This window comes from Amblyomma mixtum, chromosome 3, assembly GCF_055824585.1.
Source record: "Amblyomma mixtum isolate Tamu chromosome 3, ASM5582458v1, whole genome shotgun sequence".
Classification (NCBI taxonomy): Eukaryota; Metazoa; Arthropoda; class Arachnida; order Ixodida; family Ixodidae; genus Amblyomma; species Amblyomma mixtum.
The window spans coordinates 235,391,705-235,416,081 of NC_143014.1; positions in this window are offsets into that span (position 1 = coordinate 235,391,705).

The window sequence follows — 24,377 nt, forward strand, 5'->3', positions numbered from 1 at the left end:
GCTCTCCATTTAAAAATGGCCATTCCGCGTCCGTCTGGTCCTCTGTGATTGATCACCCAGATACACCCGCGGCTTTCTAGCGGCTATGGTAAGCGACCCGGCCATTGGATGATTGGCGACCTGACCTCACCGTTGGCTGCATATCGCAGCCAATGGCAGCCACTGGTGAGGTCCGGTGTTGACAGAGCGCTGCGATGCACCTCACTAGTGGTTGCACATAGCAATCGATGCCAGCCAAAGGTGAGGTCCTGTCGCCAACCACCCAACAGCCGGTCGCTTTTCACAGATACTTGAAAGTCATGGGTATATCTAAGTGGTGTTACGACTTGGTGCGTCCCAGTCTGCTGCCTCTGTTCAGCAGACCTGAGCGAAGAACGGTCGATGCGACGGTTAGTGAACTGACGTTTATGTACAATATTTACAAGACTTTTTACATTAATGTACAAGGGCCGTTAGCACAACGGGCTAGGACGAGGCCCTGTGGAGAGCGTCTCTCTGGCGCGATGGCGTGTCTGCTGCCCGTCTGCTACCGCGTCTCAGTGCGGCTCTCCTCTTATAGCCGCCGGTGACCGTTGCGTTCCTCTGCACCCGGCGTTCCTCTGCTCCGATAAGGTCACGCCACAGGCCACCGCTCGGATTAGCTCGATCCGACGCTAGTGAGGAGGAGGAGGAGGAGGAAGGGTCAGCCGGCCAGCCAGGATGACGCCGCGCCATGGCGGCGAGTACGTGCCTGCTTTGCGCGACGGCGGGCGCACAGCTCTGGTTCCCCGACAGGCCAGCGGAATGAGGGTTCAGGCACAAAGCACCCCCGCCGCCAGACAATGCGCCACGAAGACGAGCTGCTTCCGCGTGGCTCGGATGCGGGGCGCGCTCGAACACCAGGCTCCTCCCAGTTCCCGTCCGGTGTTCAGCCGCAGGTGGCTCCATGCTCCTTTCCGTGAACAGGCCCCGCTCGCAGGACAGGATCGCTGTGCCTCCGCCTTGTCGCCCAGGTGTCTGAACCAGCTTTGCTCGGTCCTCCGGAAGAACTTGCTGCTCGGCACCGGTCGTGCATGATTCTGCACCTTGCCAGGTATCAACCGACAACAGGCAACACACAACACGAGCAAGTGCCCTCTGCCACCCGTCAAACTGCCAGACTTTAATGCCACAAAACTCGGCTGGCTATATTTATGCCCCCCCTTTTGTTCCCTCTTCAACAAGAGACACATGTGGGACAAAAGAACTCTAAAGTAATTAACTCAAAGTGCCAAACGCATGTGACACACGAAATAAATGAATCGACAATCAATTTGGGTCTCTTGAGATCACTTGGGCAGGATAACCGTCGGCTGAGGTCACCAATGAGGACATCAATTTTGCCCCAATTTACGAGCGGACTTGACAACCGTTCACGAAGCGACAAAAAGTGTCACGAAGAGGTCTAAGGTAGCCTGGCTCAGAGCGCACGGCTTAGTGCGTCTGCATTCGCGTTTAACTTGCCCTTCTTATAACGAACGACAAGATTGTGCTGCTGGAGTGTCATACTCCACCTGAGCAGCCGGCCGCTCTTAGACGGCATATTATTTAACCAAGTGGGCAGTGGTCAGTTTCTACAACGAACTTGGAACCGGCGACGTAGCAGGCAAGCTTCTGAATGGCCCATACAAGGCAGGCGCATTCTTTTTCAGAGGTACTGTACGCCTCTTCTCGGCATGTCAACTTACGGCTTAAGTACAAAACTGGCCTTTCATTGCCGTTATCATCCTATTGGCATAGCACAGCTCCCATTCCCCGATCACTTGCATCACACTGAATTATGAAGCCTTTTGAAAAATCAGATGCCATTAGAACTGGCTGCTCGCTCAAGGCTTGTTTCAGCATTTGAAACGCGTTCTCTTTCTTTTGGTCTCATCTCACCTTCACGGACTCTGACTTTCGAAGCGCGTCTGTGAGAGGACTGGCGAGCGCCGAGTAATCTTTCACATAATGCTGGTAATATCCAGCCAAGCCTAGAAAGCTCCTTATCTCGGTCTTAGTAGTTGGCCGGGGGTAGTTTACGACAGCGGCTACTTTGATTTCAGACGGTCTATGCCGGCCACGCCCCACCACATGCCCTAGGTAAGTCACTTCGGCGCAACCTAGATGACATTTAGCAGGTTTGACTGTAAGGCCTGCATCTTTCAGCTTGCTCAGCACGACTCGTAAGTGATCTACATGTTCTTCCCATGTATTAGAGAAGATGGCGACATCGTCGAGATACGGGAGTGCGTACTCGGACAGACCATGGAGCACTTGGTCCATTAGATTGGAGAAGCAATATGGCGTGTTTTTAAGTCCGAAACTCAACATTACTGGGCGGAGCGTCCCGAATGGGGAAACGAACGCGGCGTATATATAGCGGCTGGCGCGCTCTGTAAGGGGGACTTGCCAATAGCCTCGCACGAGGTATAGCGTGGATATGTAATTCGACTTTGACACTGTCTCCACCCTTTCCTCAAGGTTTGGTATCGGGTAGGTCTGATCCCGGGTAACCGCGTTTAGTCGCCGGTAATCAATGCACGGTCTGGGATCTTTTCCTGGTACTTGGACTAGTATCAAGGGCGATGTGTAATCGCTCTCACCCGGTACTATGACTCCCAGGTCGCACATTTGCTTGATCTCACCTGCTATGATTTCTTTCTGTATGGGAGAACAGCGGTATGGCTTACTACGGATCGGTTCTTCACACGTTAGCTCGATATCGTGCGCAATTAGCGTCGTCTTTCCGGGACGATCCGAAAAGACCTTTTCGAACTGAGAAATAATCCTTCTTAAGTCTTCCTTCTGGGCTTGGCTTAGACGTGGTTCTAAGTTGACCTGTTCTAACAGTACATCCGAACCGCATCCTTTCATGTCCGCAGAGGTCAGAATTTCTGCACCTTCCTCTTCCGAACCATTCAAAATCACATTCACAACAGCGTGCCGCTGAATTTACGGTTTCATCAGATTACTATGATAGATTTTGTTATGCCTTCTACCTAGTTTAACTTCGTAGTTAGTATCAAAGTTTCGATACTACGTTCGCTGGCCCCTCCCACTGGACCTCAAGCTTATTTTTCTTAGACGGTCGCAGTATCATTACTTGGCTACCCACTTCGAAAGTACGCTTCTTTGCTGACTTGTCGTAGTACTCTTTCGACAATTCTTGTGCAGCCTTCATATGGCTCTCGACAAGATCTTTCGTTTTTCCAATCCTTTGAAGTAGGTTAAGGACGTACGTGACCACGTTTGGGTCTTCCTCATCGACTTCCCAAGACTCTCGCGGCATGCGCAGCGGTGTTCTTAAGCTCCGGCCGTATACAAGCTCCGCAGGGCTGAAGCCTGTGCTCTCATGGGGAGCGGACCGTAAAGCGAACATAGCTGCAGGCATGCAGGCTTCCCAATCGCGGTCGCGCTCAAAGCAAAGGGCCCTCAATATTCTTTTAAGCACAGAGTGCATTCGCTCTACTGGGTTGGATTGCGGGTGATTGATCGAGCTGTGTACGACCTTGATACCGCACCTTTCGAAAAAAGTAGAGGTTAGGCAGCTGGTAAAGACACTGCCGTTGTCACACTGAATGTCCGAAGGAAATCCGACACGAGCGAAAATTGAGAGAAGGGCGTCCACAACCTGAGGAGAATTGAGCTCCTTGAGTGGTATCGCTTCAGGGAACTTTGTCGCGACACACAGAGCAGTCAGAATGTACCGAGAACCGTTCTTGGACTCGGGAAGTGGTCCTACAATGTCAATTACCAACCGGCGGAAGGGTTCAGTTATGATTGGCACCAGCTTCATGGGCGCCTTCCACTTGTCGGTAGGCTTGCCTACTCCCTGGCATGTGTCGCAGGAGCGCACAAAGCTTTCAATGTCCTTCCAGCAATGAAGCCAGTAATACTCTTGGGCGAGCCTAGCTTTGGTCTTTTTCAAGCCGAGGTGCCCTGCCCACGCATTTTCATGCGCAATGTTCAATAGCTGACGGCGATACTTTTGTGGGATCAAAAGCTGTTCCTACTTACGATCACGGGCGTCAGTGTAACTGCGGTACCACAAGCCGGATTTCTCATTAAATGAAACATTCTTTTTCTTTTTTCCCAGTTTAGCGTTATCCAGCAAAGCTTTTATCGAGCTATCTTCCTGCTGTTCCCGAACGAGAGTACCTCTGTCAACCGGAGTTAGCTCGTGCCAACTGTCAGAAACTGGGGTGAATGTTGAGTTTGCATCGCTCAGCGGTGGCACTGTTACCTTCTCGTTGCCACTAGCAGTGAAGATGTTTTCAGTTACGTCAACAGCGAGCTCTCTGCTTCCCCGAGAGTCCTCCACCTGAGGATCTACCGACATCGTACCCAAGCTACAATGCTCATCCGCCTTCCCGAGCGGTGTTTCTCTCTCCGGTGCAAGGTCCAGTTTCTGCGAAAGCTTCCGCGCTTGAGAACGCGTAAGGGCCATGCATGCCATACTGGCAAAGAACGATTTGCCTCTATCCTTCAGAAGCTGCTCTGAGCTGTTCGAAAAGAGGTAAGGAAAATGCTCATGGAGGGCGGCAGACACGGCCGCCTCGGTGTTAAGCTGACCAAAAGGACCCTCAACGATCACTGTAGCGATCGGTAAGCAAGCATATTGCTCCTCGGCAACTTGCCTTATCCACGCGCATTCTCCTGTAAAGTCATTCGGAGAAACTAAAGACGGGTGGACAACGTCCATAGTTGCCGCCGAGTCTCGAAGAGCTCTGCACCTCTTACCGTTCACACTAATCTCCTGCATATAGGGTTCCAACAACCGCATATTCTTGTCTGTCTCCCGAATCGTTGCAAAAGCAACCCTTTGCCTACAGTTTGCCGCGATATGCCCTTCCTTTTTGCAGTTGTAGCATGTCAAAGGCCTCCGTGACTCAAATGCGCGCGCGGCATCAGCGCGCTGCCTAGGAGCATCGTCAGATTTCCTTAACTCCTTTTGTTCTTCGCCCACCGCCTCCTTTAAAGCAGACACATCTTTTCGATAACCGCGACGCGCGAACTGTTTTTTTCCATCAGGCTTCCTTGGAGAAGCGTCCTTTATTTCCGCTTTTTCGATGCGTAATGCCCTGCTGTGCAGGTTTCGGCGAGTGTAGTACTCCTCAGCCAGCTCGGCTGCCTTATTGAGCTTAACCTCAGTAAGCCTATCCTGCAGCCACAGCCTTACATCATCCTGGAGGCAGCGATAGAATTGCTCTAGCGCAGTGCATTCTACCACCTTATCTCGATCGTCATAAACTCCCTCGCCCTTGAGACATTCATCTAGGTCGGCTTTCAGCTTAAACGCAAAGTCAATGTGCGACTCACTGCCTTTTTTTGCGTACTGGAACCTTTGCCGGAACGCCTCAGGCGACAGCTTATATTTCCTCAACAGGGCCTCTTTGACCTCTTCGTAGCTCTCGAACGCCTCCTTCGACAAACACGTTATCACGTCAGATGCTTCCCCGGGAACCAGAGCTAGCAAATTCTGTGCCCAGAGTGCCCGTTCAAGGACATTTCTCTTGCAGACATGCTCAAATTTTACAAGATATTTTGCCATGTCCTCACCGATACGAACGGTGGCAGTTGGTCTCGGATTCTTTGACCATTAGCCTGCGCCGTCGTTGATGATACGCTAGACGCCGTCGAGCTTCGCCGCAGCTCCAACTCTTTCATTTTTCTCTCGTGTTCCCTATTTTCTTGGCGTTCCTTTCTATCTGCGTCTTCGCGCTCACGGCGTTCTTGTCGCTCTCGCTCTGCGTCTTCGCGCTCACGGCGTTCCTTGATCTCATCCCAGGCCTCGTTGGCTTCCTCAGCCGTTACTTCCTGAGCCCGATGTCCAGCTCTTTACAAATTTTGATGAGTTCCTTCACTTTAAGGTTCTCCATCGCACACAAAAGCCTCTTGCTGTTCGCCCTATGCTTAGAATTCCCTTGCCGTTCTCTACTATAGCACTACTAGTATGAAACGCGCAAGCAATTCTTTACAACAAAGCCTTGTTAACTCCCTCTTGTGCTAAACACAGCCCTACTCTAAACTACAATCACGTGTGCTAGAGCAGTCTGGCGAATTGAGGGTAAAACATCAGGCACTCACAGCGCCGAGGTAGCTGACACCGGTCGATCCCGCAGCTGCCATCCACTGTTACGACTTGGTGCGTCTCAGTCTGCTGCCTCTGTTCAGCAGACCTGAGCGAAGAACGGTCGATGCGACGGTTAGTGAACTGACGTTTATGTACAATATTTACAAGGCTTTTTACATTGATGTACAAGGGCTGTCAGCACATCGGGCTAGGACGAGGCCCTGCGGAGAGCGTCTCTCTGGCACGATGGCGTGTCTGCTGCCCGTCTGCTACCGCGTCTCAGTGCGGCTCTCCTCTTATAGCCGCCGGTGACCGTTGCGTCGCAGTGACCGCGTCGCAGTGCGGCTCTCCTCTTATAGGCTCCGTGCGCTGGTATGGTGGAGCCACCAGCGACCGCGTCGCCAGAGCCCCCGCACGGCACTCCCCGCGTTACCTGGATGTCCAGTGTGTTTCCGTCAACCCGTCCGCATAGCAGACGCGCAGTGACATCGTTGCGAGAATGGGACCTCGGCGGGATACCTGCTTTTATGCGGATTTGTGCAATGTTTGAAATTACAGGCCTTTCCCCGCTGAAAATGAGAAGGTGGGAAATGGAGCACACATTGGACAAAAGAGAGATGTTCTTCTATAAAAAAGGTCGTCCAACAAGATCTTGATGAGGCAATCGAAATTGCCTTCATTACAAAAGGCCTGGCAGCAGTTCAACGGTTTGTTTTTGTTTGGATTGCTTTTATTTATGTTCCTGAGCAGAAGTTATGAATCGTTGATGAAGGTGGCACCAAGAACGAAAAGTGCCCGTGAGCAGTTCGACAGCACACCGCATAAAAACAAGAACTTCCGACTTCCAGTATATAGCCATGTCCTTACGTCACCAAGGATGTTCTGGTGGTTGGTTGGTGGTTTATGGGGTTTAACGTCACAAAGCGACTAAGGCTATGAGAGACGCCGTAGTGGAGGGCTCCGGAAATTTCGACCACCTGTGGTTCTTTAACGTGCACTGACATCGCACAGTACACGGGCCTCTAGAATTTCTCCTCCGAAGAAATTCTAGCTGCCGCGGCCGGGATCGAACCCGCGTCTTTCGGGTCAGCAGCCGAGCACCATAACCGCTGAGCCACCGCGGCGGCCAAGGATGTTCTGTAGTGCTGCAACTTCTTACGGTAAGCTTCGTGGCCTGCTTAATGTATTTGGCCTCTGAAAATGTGCTGTACAGCGGTTTAAATTGAGCACTCTTTGTAATCCCTGTCAGCTTCTTTACAAGTCCTTTTTCTCAACCAAAAGGTCTCGTTCCCCGAGGACACTCGTATTATTCGAAGAAACGAGAAAAGGCAAGTTCCTCCTTCTATGTTAACTCAGGAATGTTTCCAGTAGACTGCAAGATGACTCAGGGAGGGGTGTCCAAAGAGTGCATGGATTGACTACCACCCATTTATCAGTAAAATAGAGGGTGAACGGGAGAGTTCAGCGCCTTGCTTTTCCAGCATGACTGGTTTCGGGCCATTTTTCAGGCTTCAGCCTTGAAGAGCGACTCGCAAATGTGAATGTGCCGTAAAGAGACGCCTGCCGCTTTTCGTTTCCGCGAAGACTGCGAGAGTGTCATCCGGGAAGGAGAGCCTTCAAGGGAAAACAAACCTTGCAAAGAAGGTGGCTTACAAATTTCCCCAAGTGGTTCATAACATTTGCAGTAGTAGTGTCTTTGCAAGATGCGATGCAGTTCTGCTCCAACGTCCCCATGACGATGCAGGAAAGAAGATGGAAAAAATAGCTAGACAGGAAGGAGTTGTAGCTGGCACATGGGACAATTCACGAAGTAACTTCAGTACAAACCTAATGATGGCATGCTGCATCTAGTTTATATTGCTTTCAGGTTGGGCTGATCATCGATTCTGAGCAACCATGGCTGTGTTGCAGTCCCGACGGCAGTGTGACATCGGGCGGCACATTTCAACTTATTAAAATTAAGTGCCCCTACAGTCAAAGAAACAAGTGTCTGATTGACCCAGACAAATCAGCTATGTGACATTCATTATGTGAATGGGCACTTACAATTTCGTAAAACCCATTCGTACTACACGCAGATAATGCTGTATGTCATGAGAATTGACACTGCTTTACTTTATGTGTATTCTCCTCAGAGAAGCATAGCTCTAACAATCACCCCGCCGAGGTGGCTCAGTAGTTACGGCGCTCGGCTGCTCAGCCAAAAGATGCGAGTTCGATCCCAGCCGTGGCGGCTGAATTTCGATGAAGGCGAAATTATAGAGGCCCGTGTACGGTGCGATGTCAGTGTACGTTAAAGAACCCCAAGTGGTCGTGATTCCCGGAGCCCTTCACTACGGCGTCCTTCATAGCCTGAGTTGCTCGGGGACATTAAACCCCAATAAAACCAAAAACCAAGCTCTAACAATAAAAAAGGACGAAGCATTTCTTGACGAGTATATACCAAAGTTAGAGGACTTTTATTTCAGCTATTTCCTGAAAGCACTGATTAAATGAATGCCCAGCGGCATTTTGCAAATAATGCACAAAGCTCCCCCTGTCCTTTCATGCTATCGCTACCGCTGACTATCGCCGTCTGCAAACTGAACGAGAGTTGCATCCACCTTTTGCCCCACGGCCACCCTGGATCGAGCGCGCGGCGCGCGCGCGTGATCGAGGCTGCCGTGTTTGCCCCCACCTTTCGCCCCCGCTGTTAACCAGATGGCGCCACGCGCTCTCCCCAAACTGCAGCGCACGGAGCCTATAGGCACCCTGCACCCGCCAGGCACCGCCACCGTCGAGCCTGCGTTCAGCTCCCCCGCGCGGCCAGTTCCTCGTCCCTGTCAGGAAGGCTCGCCCCGCGACTGCGAAGGGATGGCGTCTGCTAGCGGCTGCCGCTGTTCGTGGAGGCGGGATTTCGACCTATCCATTCATGAGGCTGAAAAATTCTTTCGAGGAGCGAATGTCAGGAAAGGAACGAAGCTTTTTGAAGCAGGCCATGTACACACTGTGAAAGAGGTGGTGTCGTGCGACGGGAGCGAAGTAGCAGCCCGGTGCATTGCGCAGACTAGCATCACTGCGCCACCGAAAACGATCAAATTAACGCTAATAAATATTTTTTTATCTAATGCCTATCAGCGCTGCACTCTCACTCATTTTTTTTTTATGTAGCTATCTTCCAGTAGACTGCTTGTAGCCGCGAGCTGCAGTTGCAAGGAAGGCAAATGTAAACATGCTGCTGCCGTTACCGTGTTTTTGGAGCGGTGTGAAACGCTCTCCAAAACGAGCCACCCGCAAGCCTGCAGTGTTCCTGCATTTAAAAAAACTTACCCTAAACTTTCAAAGACGGCCAGGCGGCATAACATTGAAGGTAATTAGAAAAGTCCAGTTTTTGAGCGAGCGGCGCAAACTTGACTTCATAACATTCTCGTCTGCCGCAACTTCGGTGTTCGATGTGAAATGCCCTGTTCAAACTACGCCTTGAAATGATGTACCCATGGCGTAATCTGCCGTTCATATTTTCTAATTTTTCCAGCAACTGCCAGGTCCTTATCGTTGCAACACGTGCATCACTGTTTTGATGATATGAGATGTCCAATGAACGAGCTTTTGCAAGCAGAAAAGGATGCAAGCTGCGGCGAAGCGCCTGTGCGCACTGAAACTCCTGCGGAAAACATAAAACTTTTTGACTGGGATTGTGCAAAAAAGGAGTATCCCAGCTATTTCGTGCAGGATTCTTGCAGAATGCGTGTACTCAAAAAGTGGTATTTCATTGCAAGCTTTGTTTAATTTCTACACATTCAGTACAAGTACCCTAAATTTTCGACATTAGCATTGTACTAAATTATCACCCAGTCGTTCAGATGTGGAGGCAAAGATTTATCAGGAGCATGTTGCCGTTGCCTCTGAAAACGTGCCTTTACTGTCGAAAAAGACGCTGGACGACAAGGCGCAGTGGAAGCGAGCAAGGATTCCGCGCATAACTGAAAGTAAGGTAAACGATTCTTTACTGCGCAAAATTTCGGCTTCTTCCACAGGCGTGACTGCGGGCGAGTTATGCGTGGCTTTTCAAGACCACATATTGTTTACAGCCATGCATGAGTCAAGTAAGCTTCTGCATGGGTTTGACCACTGCTTGACCAGAAACCGCGCGTGCGTGTTGCCCGTCGCGAAGGGTGGGCAGTCTCCCAATGTCGCGTCGGAAATCCACAAAACCTTGTCCCAGGCGAATTTATATATGCATTATTGCATCCTGCAACACAGCAGGTGTGTCCTGCTGTTGTTATGTGCCATTTTTTGCTCGGTAAGGACGCCCAAAACTGCTTCGGGGCGGCGAGCAGCACAGCGGGAGCTGTCGGGCTGCCCCCGCCTTCCTGACAGGGACGCGCGCGCCGCCGCCAGTGGCGCGCGCGTCGCGCTGGAGTTAGATGCGCAGGGTGCCTATAGCCGGCGGTGACCGTTGCGTTCCTCTGCACCCGGCGTTCCTCTGCTCCGATAAGGTCACGCCACAGGTCACCGCTCGGATTGGCTCGATCTGATGCTAGTGAGGAGGAGGAGGAGGAAGGGTCAGCCGGCCAGCCAGGATGACGCCGTGCCATGGCGGCGAGTACGTGCCTGCTTTGCGCGACGGCGGGCGCACAGCTCTGGTTCCCCGACAGGCCAGCGGAATGAGGGTTCAGGCACAACAGTGGCCAATGATAGAGGACCAGACTGACATGAAGCGGCCATTTTAAAATGGGCAGCTTGTGTCTCAAAACGCGCGCTAGAAGTTTGCCCCTGCATTTTTTTCCTTTGCTAGACTGTCCTAGGACGATCTCCAATTCTGACAATACAGCATATCGCCAAAATGAAAAATTAGAAAATTTCATCTACTTACTTAGCCGGTTAGCGAAATAATTAAAGCACTCTGCTTCACAACCTGGTGCCCGTAGTATCCCCCGATAGAGATCCAGGGCTGAAAACAGCGTAAAGCAACTTACCTCATTAAAAAATCTTTGGGCGTTCTACAAGAAGCACCCAGTAAACGTAAGTTACATCTTCGAAATGAATCAAGTGTTTTTTAGCGCCTTTTTTGCATTCTGTATGCAGCTGTTTCTTTTTAGTGCGAAAGCGCTACTTGATGAGGTCCAACCGGCTCACCGAATTTGTGTGAAGGTTGTCCGTGAAGGCGTCCTTGGGAAAATCTAGCTGAACCAGAGTCCATGCCGAAATAAAATATGTATTGCTTCGACTGGGTTTAGAAGCAACGGCGGCACGATCAGACCAACTTTGCTGGCTGCTGCACGAGGGCACTACGCTATCGTCGCTGTCCATCACGCCTCGTATTAAACTGCGACACAGTCTCGCTCTGTGCATTGCACATAGTCGTGTTCTTGAACTTTCAACTGCGGCGCGAAGTGATCAGACCAGCTTAACTTATCGTTGCTAAACTGACCAACGACCCAGCAAAGCAAATCCTTCAGCCAACCAGGCTAAACGCTTATTTCACACGAATACTTGCTTTAGCTACGTTGAAACCCTACCACATATTTTGCTATTTGGATGTTTGCGATTACAGTTGCAGCCATCATCTCCATTTTTCCTTTTGCACGCGACGCGGAGTTCACAAAGCAGAAGAAAACGAAGAATAACTCGCGTTCGTTACTCTGCGCCACGTCTCTGCTCACCGTGTAGGAGAATTTTCACTGAAGTCACGACCGAGAAGCGTTTCTTCAAGCGAGAAAGACCGGGTATGTGTCACGCGCCCTTCCTTTTGAACTGGCCCTCACTACGCCACCAGGGCTGTGCCCAGTTGGAGGTCGGGCACAGCATGCGCAGCTGGGTGCTGGTGGCAAAGGAGTCGGTTTCTGCCGTGAAAGCAGCGGGCACAGCTCGGTCCGTGCGACGGGATCCTCTGGACAGCTGCCAGTCGCCGCATTCGCCAAGCGCCTCGTCGTCTCTGTCCGGCGCTGCGACAGCGCACACGGAGCACTCGGTGCTGGCGGCTTCCTCCAGCCCCGCCGTTGGGATCAAGAGACGGTGGGGGAGCAGCCATGGCTACTTACCGTGCATGGAATAGCCTCCAGTCGACCTCTCAACTGTCACTACGGTAATATTTCTTCAGAAGAGGCTTTTCTTCTCAAATCCTATAGAAACATTCGATGGTCCAAATGCTATCAGACCTAAGAAGTATTTCTTATGCTCTCTCACGGTATCTGCTTAATACTGGCGCACAGAACATTTAAATTAAAAAGGTGTAGATACCCTATCAAAGCAAAGTTCACGGTGCTTAAACCGGTAATGTGGCTTTGAACGCTTTCTTTTAATTTAGGCAGTCTTTTTGCACATACTGACTGCAATTAGGTTCATTTAGGCTCTTTCCTTCGTAGCTGTGTCCTTCGGTAGCCTGCGATGTGAACCGTTAAGAGGCACTCAACCACCTCTCGTTGCTCATCGTTGTTAAGTTCTTAAGCGGTCCGCAGTTTGTAAGCAAAGTGAACACCAGTGATAAGGAAGTAATAATAACAATGATAGAAGCAGTAACATAGCGCCATGGTCCAGTTTTTCACTACGTTACCGATGGAAATAAAGATTATTATTATTATTATTATTATCAGCGAAAACAGCGGGCTGTGTGTGTGTGTGTCTGAAGCTTCCACTACCGGTCGCGGTCGCGCCCCCGCCGATCGAAGTAGATTGAGGAATCTTTTCTGCACCCTCCGAGCCAGGAAAGTCTCTTCTGGAGCACCCTCTGGTGGGTGCACCTCCGGACGCCCCCGGATAAAAATGCATTTCACACCTACAAGCGCCCTTGAACCCAACCCTGCAGACAGCCCCCACACACTAGAAAAATCATGGCGAAATCAAATTGCAGCGCAATGGGAAGACCAACGTAAAAGCTAGCTGTACAACCAATGCTGCAAAGCTGTTTCTGTAACGTTACACCATATTTATTTATTTATTTATTTATTTATTTATTAATTGTACCCTCAGGGCCCGAAGGCATTACAGAGGGGAGTGGGAATACATAAAAATTCAGCCTAAACAGCAACAACAATGAGAGAAAACAAAAATAAACCAGGAATACATAAAAAGTGAAAACACAGGAAGGCAATGGATTAGAATGCAGTGGGGATATATTAAAACAGTGTGTAGACAGTGAAAGGCAATTTTTATACAGTAATAAACGACACATACTCAGAAAGAAACATTAAGGACTTTACGAAATGCGTTGTTATCAGAAATACCTGCGATGTCGTGGGCAAGGTGATTCCAGCTGACACAAGTTCGGGGTATGAATGAGTCATGAAAACATTTGGTGTGACAAGATGGGATTCCAACTTTATGACGGTCATCAACGCGTGCTGATATGTAACATGGTCTTGACAGTAACTTAGGATTGAGAAAGCTGTTGTGGTAAATTTTATGAAAAAGACACAATGAGGCTATTGATCTGCGGTGGGAAAGAAGTGGTAGGGACAAACTTGATTTCATGGCGGTTACACTGCTTGTTCGGTGATAATTAGAAAGAATGAAACGGCATGCGCGGTTCTGCACAGCTTCCAAATCTGAAACGAGTGAATCGATGCCAGGGTTCCAGACAGATGCAGCATATTCTAACTTGGACCGTACCAATGTTTTATAAAGTAATAATTTTATTGAAGTAGATGAACGTGAGAAATTTCTACGAAGGTACACAAGCATGCGATCAGCGTTATTTATTATGTATTCAACGTGAGTTTTCCAAGACAGGTTACAAGAAACGTTAACACCCAGATATTTATAACATGACACGGTTTCGAGAGACACGTTGTTAATGTGATAAGAAGAAGGGGCATTAGAGAGACGAGAAATGCGTACATGTTTACACTTATTAATGTTTAGTTGCATGTTCCAAGTAAAACACCAGTCAAGAACCTTGTTAATATCGGATTGAAGACAAGAGACATCATTACCATCTTTAATTTCGCGGTAAATAACACAATCATCGGCAAAAAGATTAATTGAAGAAGAAATGTTAGCCGGTAAGTCATTTATATAGATGAGAAAAAGGAGGGGCCCAAGAACTGACCCCTGAGGCACGCCGGAACGGACAGGCAAAGAATGAGAGTTTATATTGTTCGCTGTTACGAATTGTGAACGGTTAGAAAGAAAGCATTGTAGCCATGCAAGGACATTAGGGTCTATGTTAAGATTGCTTAATTTATGGAAGAGAAGCTCATGTGAAACAGTGTCAAACGCTTTCGAGAAGTCCAAAAATATGCAATCTGCCTGAGACCCGTGGTCAAGGATGCAATGAAGGTCATGTGTGAAACATATTAGCTGAGTTTCGCATGAAAAAGACTTACGAAAACCATGCTGGGCAATGCTGAAAAAGGAGTTAGATTCTAAAAAAGAGATGAGATGAGAGTATATGACGTGTTCCATGATCATGCACGGAATACTAGTACTCGGCAGTGAATTTTTATCTACCTCCTAACACTGCTTTGCTTAGGGGTGTTATGTAGTTAGTACTGCAATCGGAAGACCGAACCACGAGTAATTAAATCATACGTCTGGCAAATAATAACCACGGTGGATTGCCTCATAATGAAACGCAGCGAATCCTGCCGGTACCTGTCTGCTTCGCGCGTGTTAAAAGCTGACCCATTTTTTTTCTGAGCGAGTGTGTTTGCTTGTGTAGTTCTCAACTTATGCAATTTTGTCGCGTTTTAATTTCCTATGGCAGCCAACGACCGGCACGGGCTTCACGCAGAAAAACTCCTTTCTTGCGCTTCCTGTGCGTTCCCCTGGACTGTGCGTGGTACCTCTGTGGGCGGTGTCATCTTTGGCGCCCCTCACCACTCACGCCACCACCGCAGAGTTGGTGCGGCTAAGGCCTGGATGCGCTTCTTGCGCGCTGATCGATGCAGAGAGGCCCTCTGCAGGCACCTGCTGCAGCCCATGACCTGCGTGAGTTGACGTCTCACAAGCTGCTCGATACCTCTTTTATGTGCCGGATCGGATGTACCGCCTAAGGATATTACCACAGCAATGCATGGGAACGACTCCCTTCATTCTAGGCCCCACGTGTTTGAGCGGTCGTATGTAAAAACAAAATTTAATTAGCACTCTTGCATCACGTTTTTAGATTCTCACGAAACTGCTGCTCACGAACTGCTTGCTTCACGTAATGGTCACCGAAAATACACCACTTATACATGTGCTACGATCCCGATTTGTGTGGGCTTGAATGGATCCTCTCGTGCCAGCACCAGGGGACGATCGGACCAAGCAATTCAAGACAAAAGCAATTTTTCAGCGCGAAACCATTTATGAACGCAATTTTTTCATATGATAAAAGATTTAATTGTAATAATAAATACATCCGGAGATCACAAGACGGGAGTTTTACATTTTTTCTATTAACGTTTCTGCTGTCGTCAAAAGCGTCCGCCATTCGTTTTCTATGCCAGTCTTATCTTTTCGACGCCATCGAGGGAAAGGCTTTAAAAGGAAGATTTTAGTAAATGAGAGAATGATGGACCAATACGTTCAATATTTTCATAGCAGTATCATACAATTTTCTCATTTTCAAAATTTTTGGTCGAGAAATTTGGACATGGTCCCGCCAAAGAATTATACTGTGAGAAGAGCGAACATTTGGCAGTTTTTAAAAAATCTGGATGGGGGTGAGAAGCAGAGACCTTTTTCATCCTCGCGGAGATTGAAGCGGCGCAGGGGGTGAGTCGTGTGGAGGTAAATGTAGTGCGATGTGGTCGGTTCCTTTTTAACGCATAGTTTACACAACAGCTGCACTCCCTGAGGCTCGTCTTTTTTTGCAAGTTTTTTTTTTATTTTTATAGCAAGGCGCGAGGAGGGGGACAGTGGTGTTTTGGGGTTGGCACATCCTGAAAATGCCAAATAAGTGCTAAGGCCGTCTAAGGTTGCGAGCGGAATGAGATTCCAGGAGTAAGTACACGACGGGCAGACGTTAAGGCGTACTGCGCCTCGTGTCCAAAGATTTTTTGTTTGTGCTTACATTGTTTTTAAAATCAGAACGTGCGCAGAGTTCTGAGGATGATGTAGCATCTATTACTTTAAAGTTTTGTGCGATGATTAAAGATTAGTAATGCGGCTTGTTTATATGCCTTGGAATTGCTGAATAAGAAAAGCGTTGCAATGCTTTTAAGTGGTAAATATGTCTGCTGAACGGACTCCCACTTTAACCGACTGCGCTTAAAGGTTTCAATAAGCGGCAGGGCATGTCGAGAATGCATCGGAAAACGAGCTTAGCAAGGAACAACTGACACGCCTTGAGTGCTTCACTTGCGACCAGTCTTGTACATGCCGGCTGTCCGAGCTAAGTTGGACCAAGATTTTGAAAAAAAAAAAAACGTAAGCGTTCTTCAGAACTGAAATCGCATGGATGTTGTTAAGGTTTATCTAAAGTTACAGTACCGTTCTTTTGCTCGTCCTACTTCAATAATTAGTCGAGATAAATAAATTAACTTTTTAAATATGGCTTCAAACGTTCAGACGTCAATAGGAAGGTTGTGGCGCTCCACAAATATTGTCCAACCCAGGCACTTCCATCGAGATAGACTTAGCGTGGCCATTTTTATTCGGGAAAAACGAAAGTCCGCGGAGTTAAAAAAAAATACCACGTGACAGCGCGCTCGGTGCACCCGAATGCGCCGCGATTGCAGCGCTCTCATCCATGCTTCGTAAAAAACAACACTCGCTTAGCGCCTTTCGTGCCGCCAAGGTCAGACATTCGCGTTGTGCTTGGTTCCAAGATAAGCGCCAGTGGGTTCGGGCGTCAGTTGAAAGACAGCGGGGCTCCCGTTTTTCAGCGTACTTCACACCACGTTATCAAGCTTGTTATAATGCGTCTTTGCTTGTTGGGGTCTTGCACCCAAATTTCGAGATTTTGTTCTTCCGCATGCATTTAGCTAACGTGAGAGCGCAATTATTGCTGCAGAAACAGGAGCCGCGCTTTCTTTCAACTGCCGCCCGAAGAACCAAGCACAACGCGAAGCTCTGTCTTAGGCAACACGAAAGGCGCGAAGCGAGTGATGTTTTACGAAGCACGGATGAGAGCGGTATAATCGCAGCGCATTCGGGCGCACGGAGAGCGCTGTCACGTGGTATTAAGGCGAAGCCTTTAATGGTTCATACTGTCGTCCGCTAGCAGAGGGTGTCACACCTCTGGCAGCGTTTAACTCATGTTAACTCGGGAACTAAAAAAAATAGGAGAAAACGAATGGTTGCTTCAGATAGAGGAGGAAAAAATTAACCTCTTTGATGACTGTAGATTAATTAATTAATTATAGGCAAAAATGTCAAAATTGCGTTCCAATAGCGCGGACGTCGATATAGCTATGGGAACGATGTGACGTCACATCCACCGGAAGTCATGACGGCATAGTGAAAATTGCCACAGCATGGTCGGAAAAACGACGGATTTGTGTCAAATTAGAATTGAAAGTGTGTAACTAAGTTTAATTAACACTTAAGATTCCGAGAGATGTATAATTTGTGTATCACTATAGGTATCGATTTTGGTATTGATTCGCTTTCTGATGTTAGGAAACCCAAGCTCAGTAAACTTGACATTCCGCTGTGCCGTCGTGGTGAAATGTGAAATGCGAAGTGTGGATCGCAAGACTAGAATAACTAGAGCCTCTCGGGCTCGCATATGTAAACACTGTCGACCGCACGGGTTCTCTGGAGTTAGATGGCGTTTGCTCTACCACGAGCGGCACCAGTGTTCGTCCCCGAGGACAGGAGCTCGGAATTATACCACTGGTATGGTCTGCATCACCTATTCAGAGAGCGTATACAGAGTCTTCATCCTGTACGCAATGCGAGGTCTTCCCTAGCGATATGTTTGTCATGACAACTTACACACACAGCGACTCTCTCCGTCGCATTTACTTGATGATCAGCACACTTGTCGCAGCGTTGAACTCGAGCGGGTTGTCTTGGAAAGATATGTTGAGGTAGTGATAAGTGTGGAAGTATATTCAGGTAGTGGTATGTGTGGAAGTGTCATCGATTTTATTACCTAACAATTTTTTTCTTTCTACGCAGTCAAGGAGGTCCGCTGGTTCCAGGGACACTTGGAATCTGTTGAATGCGACGTTTTCATTGTTTTGAATTCACTGAATGCGAGAATCTGAGAAATTTCTGAAGAGGAATTAAATATTTATTTCGTGCATTTGGGGTTTTCAGCACATTCCTAGTAGCATATCTGCTTGTGGGAAAGTAACAACTCTTATGGAATTAAAATCACGTAGATGCGACTTTTTTGCAGACCCCTCACCCATATCCATAGTGCCTGTGCATGGGGATTATTTCAGTGATAGCTAACGCGCCCAGTGGACTTTACATCAGTGCCAATAATTGTCTGAATTAAAAGGAGTACAGCACTGTTCAAGAATACTCAAGAAGTGCTTCATTAAGAGTGCCCTGGAAAGAAAATGCAGTGGATTAGAACAGGTTAACTGTTTGACGAAATTTATATTTAGAAGGTGATATGTGGACCTCATGTCATCAGTACACGCATTCTTCCGCACTGAACTCGAGAGTGCAATAGTTACTCAAGATAAGATGGTGCCACTTTCAATACCGCAAAGGCACCTTTGTCAAACTGCGCCATAAAACGAGCCTTTTACCTACGTAAGGAAGCATCACGGACCCACTACCTCAATCATTTCACCCCAGAGGAGCCAAGGAACAGTCAAGTGCAAAGCTTGTACCCATGATATAAACGCTGGGTGCCCGGCGGCGCGAGTAATTGAAGCGAATCGAGGGGATCTCCCGCACACACAGAGGCCGGATGTTTAAACCTCTATAGTCCTTTGCTGCATGACTTATAAAAATGTGAAAGAAGTGTGTCTGTAATCAAGAAAAACGGCATTAACTCAGTATCTCAGGCGTGTTAGGTGTTGCAAAGGTGACTGACATTAGACAATATAGTCGTTAGTCTAGCGTTTTTCAGTCTAGAACTTGCGATGGATTTCCGGCAAGGAAATAGGCATACCTATTTACACGATTCTAACGCCCCCTCGACTGTAATCTGCAGCCCTTTTTTAAGGTCAGAAACAAAGAAAAAACAAAGTACAATAATTACGATTGTAACGGCAACCAGATTTCCATGCCTCGATAAAGTAACGAATCTTGACACATAGACAACCAAGTTTATTTCAGCCGCTCCAATGTAGCGACGTAGCTATACCGCGCCAATTCCTCATTAGGCTTTCTGGCATACGCTTGTTAGATTACGCATACCACAAGCAAACCCTAATTTTCGCGTCTGTTTTATTGTAATTTGTGATATGAACTTTTTTATTTATTGATAATGTTGACCCTCGCTTGAGCGTCGTTACAGGGAAGGTATACAATGCAATGTACAACAAACAAAATTCATATCTCATAACGTCAAGTTGGACGCCCTCGACACAAAATATCGATTGAACGTTCGAACTTGTGCACTGTGTCCTCTGTTTCCTTTTCTTTTGTGCTCGTCTTCGTTCGCGCTGTTTTTTCAAGACATTGTAAAGATTATCGTCAAGAAAAATGATATCCACTCGGCGTATCGCTTTAAACACTGGTTTGGTATCCCATCCAGCGCGCTAGCCTTTTTAGAATCCAAAAGTGACAATTGATTAAACACGCCGGCCTGAGTCGCGATTAGGTCTTCTATCGAAGATGAAGGGGAGTAAGGCGGATACGCGTGACAGTCATCATTGCTTGGTTTAGAAAACAACAGACAGGAAAAAGTGATTCAAATGATCTGCTGTTTCTGTTTTTTCTGTTATTATTTTATGGCTAATTTGAATTTCCACTAAAGTGAAGCCACTTTTTATGGCCCCTAAGGTAAAGCCAAAACTTTCGAGGTGCCGTTTTAACGAAGCCATTTAATTCTTGATTAAAAAATTGCTCTTTTGATTTCATCAGAGCTGTTTTTAAACTCCTTCGCAATTTCATACCTCAGCTGAGCTGTATTTTCTCCTGCGCAGCCGCTTTATCTTGCGCTTGATAAGTATAATAGGTCGATCAATCCAAGGATTACCGGGTTTTATTTTCTTTTCTCGAGTTGGAACGAGTCTGTCAACGCAATGTTTTATAATATTCTTGAAACGTTGCCATAGGTGTTCAATCGGTTCAGAATTGCAAGCAAGTTCAAATTCACTAAATGACATTTCTAAAAAATCATGAATGGATGTGTCGTCTGCCTTTCCATAACCCTTAAGTTGCACAGGTACAAAGGGTTGGCCACGAGTGCTTGTTCTGATCAGAATGTGCACGGAAACCCTTTTATGACCAGATACCCTGCCTTTAACAGACACAATATAGCCACCCACTCTGCCCGAAAGAAACGCCAAGTCCAAAAGTAGCCGGGATTCGAGTGTTACCCTCGTGTCTTCTTCCACGATTTGTTTCAGATTGTGCGAAGACATCATTTGCAGCAGTGCTTCGAAACTAGAAATTTCAACGTTCTCAGGTAGCAATCTGTCCAGTTAATGCTTCCAAATTAAAATCTCCGGTCATTATTAGTCTGGCGGTACGGTTCAAATGAGCGCATAAGAACATATTAACGTCATCCAAAAACCCTGGTGAAGTGGCTGGTTTACTATACACTGCGCCAAAAAGGTAAGCAACATTCGCATAAGTAATTTTGCACCAGACTGTTTCAGGTAGAGTGCACTCGATCATTGCTGCATTTATAGATCTTTTCACAATGATTGCAACACCCCCACCAAGAGTATCCCTATCCCATCTGAGCATCTGGTAGTTTGGGGGTACTATACACTGACTAGGCACACCGTTTTTTAGCCATGTTTTGCTCACGACTAGCACATGTGGGCTTTCCGTCAGTAATACATATTCTAACTCGGTTACTTTGTTAAAAAGGCTACGAGAATTGAACGATAAGATTCGTAGCTATGACGGGGTGGGTTCAGGCGTGGATTCGCCAGAACTATCCGAGGTGTCAGAGGCATCATGCGTGTTGCCTACATTTCGAGTGCGTTGCTTGAACTTATCTCGGGAGTTCAGAAGCAAGCGTGCATTCTTCTCCTTGTCCCATGCGTGTAACTTGTCATTTATTTTGAGTTTGTCGTCAATCAAAAACACCTTCTCGCCCTGCGTCCTTTCGGCACAGGCACTTTTCCACAATTTCCTTCGCACCGCTACCGATTTCTTCGCATAGTCATTGCTTACACTAACCGATTTTCCTTTCAGTTTGTGGCAGTTCTTCAGTACGTGTTGCTTTTCTCTGCTATGATAAAATTTCATAAGAATTGGCCTCGGCCGTTCTTTGTTCTTTTTGCCGATGCGATTAATTTTTTCAACGCCTTTTACTTCAACCCCCCGCGTATCATGAAAAATTTTGTCAATGACAGCTGCCTTCAAACCCGTCTCTGAATCGCCGATTTTTTCAGAAACACAAAAAACCAGCAGATTGTTACGACGACTGTAGTTTTCATAATCAATCAGTTTTTTGGCCTGTTGCTGAACTGTTACCTCATTATATTCAATTCTTTTGTTCAGTTCTTGTATCATTGCAAGAGAATCCGTCAGTCTATCAGTCTTTTCATTAAGTTGACCAATGACCTTGCTGATAATATTCAACCGGCTGTCAGACGCTGCCTGATTATCTATAATCGCCTGTAACACCTCAGCTGTCTTAAGTCCCGGGTTTTCTTCTATGTCTCCCGACATTAGCAGTATCAGCATTGACCAACAGTCAATAAGACTGCAATGAAGTTTACCAGGCACGGCAGGACAACTAAAAATCTGTTGTCACTCCGGTAACAGCACGTGATGATTAATGGTGAATAAAAAGTGTAATCACTTAATGGCGGCAGCAGTTTCCAGGTGTGGCGCTCCGTTCGTCCGTCAGAGCGACGCGGGTGATTCTGCTACAGATGCAATCATCTCCATGGTGACGAGGACTGCCAAAACTAATGTGGCCATTGTGGAGCCACTACACCATACGTGGAGCTGCCTGGTGCGCAATGCTTATGTCTTCCTCCATAGAGGGTTTCGAGCTGCGCCTTGATTGCTGACTGCCCCAGGACCGTCCGACTGGCCGCTAATTTCTCACAGAGAAGCGATAAGACGTCAAAAATGGTAGCTACAAATAAATGTCGAGACGGAATTTTTTCGTTCCCTAGTTGATCATTCTTTCGTTCGCATTCCCTTCCATTTAGTTTCTGAGACACCAAGAACTCGCTAAATGCTTCACCTGCCTCTATGGGTGAAGTACGCAGAGAAGCCCGGAACGTTTATCGGTTCCTGTCTGATGCCGGCCCTAAGGAAAATCCTCCTAGCAAAAGGGGGCAGCTTTTTCAGCTGTCGCTTGAGTGGGATGGCTACTAGTGCACGCAGATCATTTTTGTTTTGCTAGACCGCCGGAAAATGTCCCGCCAAGTGAATGACGTGCTCAAGGTTTTAAAGAAAACGGCCTTGCCCTTTCTTTTGCATCATAGATGCCTGAGGAAAATTATCTGTGTTTCCTTGGCATTAAACTCAGCTTGCTTCCAGATCACGTTTCCGAGTCTATGATCCTAGGTCGCAAAAGCGATCATCCACTAGAAATCTGACTGTTCTGATATTACGAGGAGTGGCATTGCCCTTTCTGTCTGAAAGCTCCTTCGCATGGTGCTCACGACAAGACACGGCCGAGTCGAAATGCTTTTGCGACTCCAATCGAAGCAGCTATTTCAAATGCTAGTGGAATCAGTCATGGCATTTTTAGTGAATATGAATGTTCGACATCTGATTATGTGCTTATTTTATAACCTTGACAAATTCAATTGAGCTGTCGTTCATTTTCATGTCCGATAAAAAAAATATAGTTTTTCGTGCTGGTTAACAGATACGCAACTGCTAGCAGCTGGCCTCCCTTGAAATTCTTTTGGCTGATGGCTGAGCAGTTCGCAACGTTCGTGCCGATGGTGCAGCAGTGCGACCAACTCGTTGGAGGTTCATGTCAAAGGGTGTCTGACAACACCTACGCGCATCTCACGTGTGAAACTCGCATTATGTGAAAATGGTCTTTCAGAGTGCCCCTGTAAAAAACGTGTATGCATCGCATGGTGTATAGTTTTGGGGATCAGATTGTTAGCCTGATGGCGTTCGGATTCCAGTCTTCTATAATTCTCTCCGTATTGGAGACACTGCTATAAAAAAAGTTAAGGGCAGCAGAAGGACGTCTGCGGACCGAAAGACCACGGGTTGGCATCGGTTCACAGCAATCGCGTATACACACACGTTGATTCATTACTTAAAAAACGGTCGCGGCAAGTTTGGTGTTGAGACATCTCACTCGCGTCCAGAGCTGGGCTGCTCCGGGATCTACAATCGGGGATTTCTTCCTTCTCCGCTCTTCGCGTCCGCCACCGTCATCTCTCCTACACGTCACAACGTCCTCCAAAACCATCCTTCTTCGCCTGCCAAAGCAGCTGCACACCTGGGGTTTCTCTTCCCCATGCCCTTGAAATGGCTGGCTCATCAAACGGATTGTCACTGCTCGTTTCCTGGGAAGTGTCCCCTACTCGGGACACCGCTCCTTTTCGTCTGAGCCGGGTTCAGTTAACATGTCTGCCTTATCTCAATCACGCCCAAATCAACAATGAAACGTTGTCGATCTTCAGAACTTGTGTGTCAAAGATAATTTTGATACACTGCCCATGAAGTTGTAAATTGCTGGCACGGTAACCAATGATCCGAACAGCAGATGAACTTTCGCAGGGAAAAACTGTCGATTTCTAGAAGGTGTGCGCAAGTTCCGCAGGAATGAAACGCTGTTCACCTTTCAACGTGCTTGGATTGCAGCAAACCTACCCGCCGATCCATTGCGGGTCTAGGCTATCGCTCAGTGCGACCGGAAAGCTAATGAAAAGCAGAGTACATTAGTGTATTTATGCTAAATGCACAGAAGCATGAATGCGTTCGTGCCGAATCGTTTTAAACACAAGAACTCGCACAATACTATGCCCACTGGGATTGAAAGAAACTTGCAAAGTCGAATCCTCGCGTAAATTCTTAAGAGCCACTTTCGAGTACTTTTTCCACTGCCATTAAAAAGACGGTCTGATGTGAAAAAGTCGGTCGAACCGAGGGCAGATACTCTCGGAACACTAGCCGATTGCACGCTGTACGACAAAATGCTGAAGCCTGTGTCCACACATTTCTCACACCATAAAGCACTCTTTGTAATCCCAAACAGAAACAAGCATGACATACCCAAGCGTGGAAGATGCATTCAAAGAAAATGCTTGGGAGCAAAGTAACGCGTATCAATCGCATTACCAATGGTGTAAGCGCAATGAATTTTTTTCCTATCTCAACT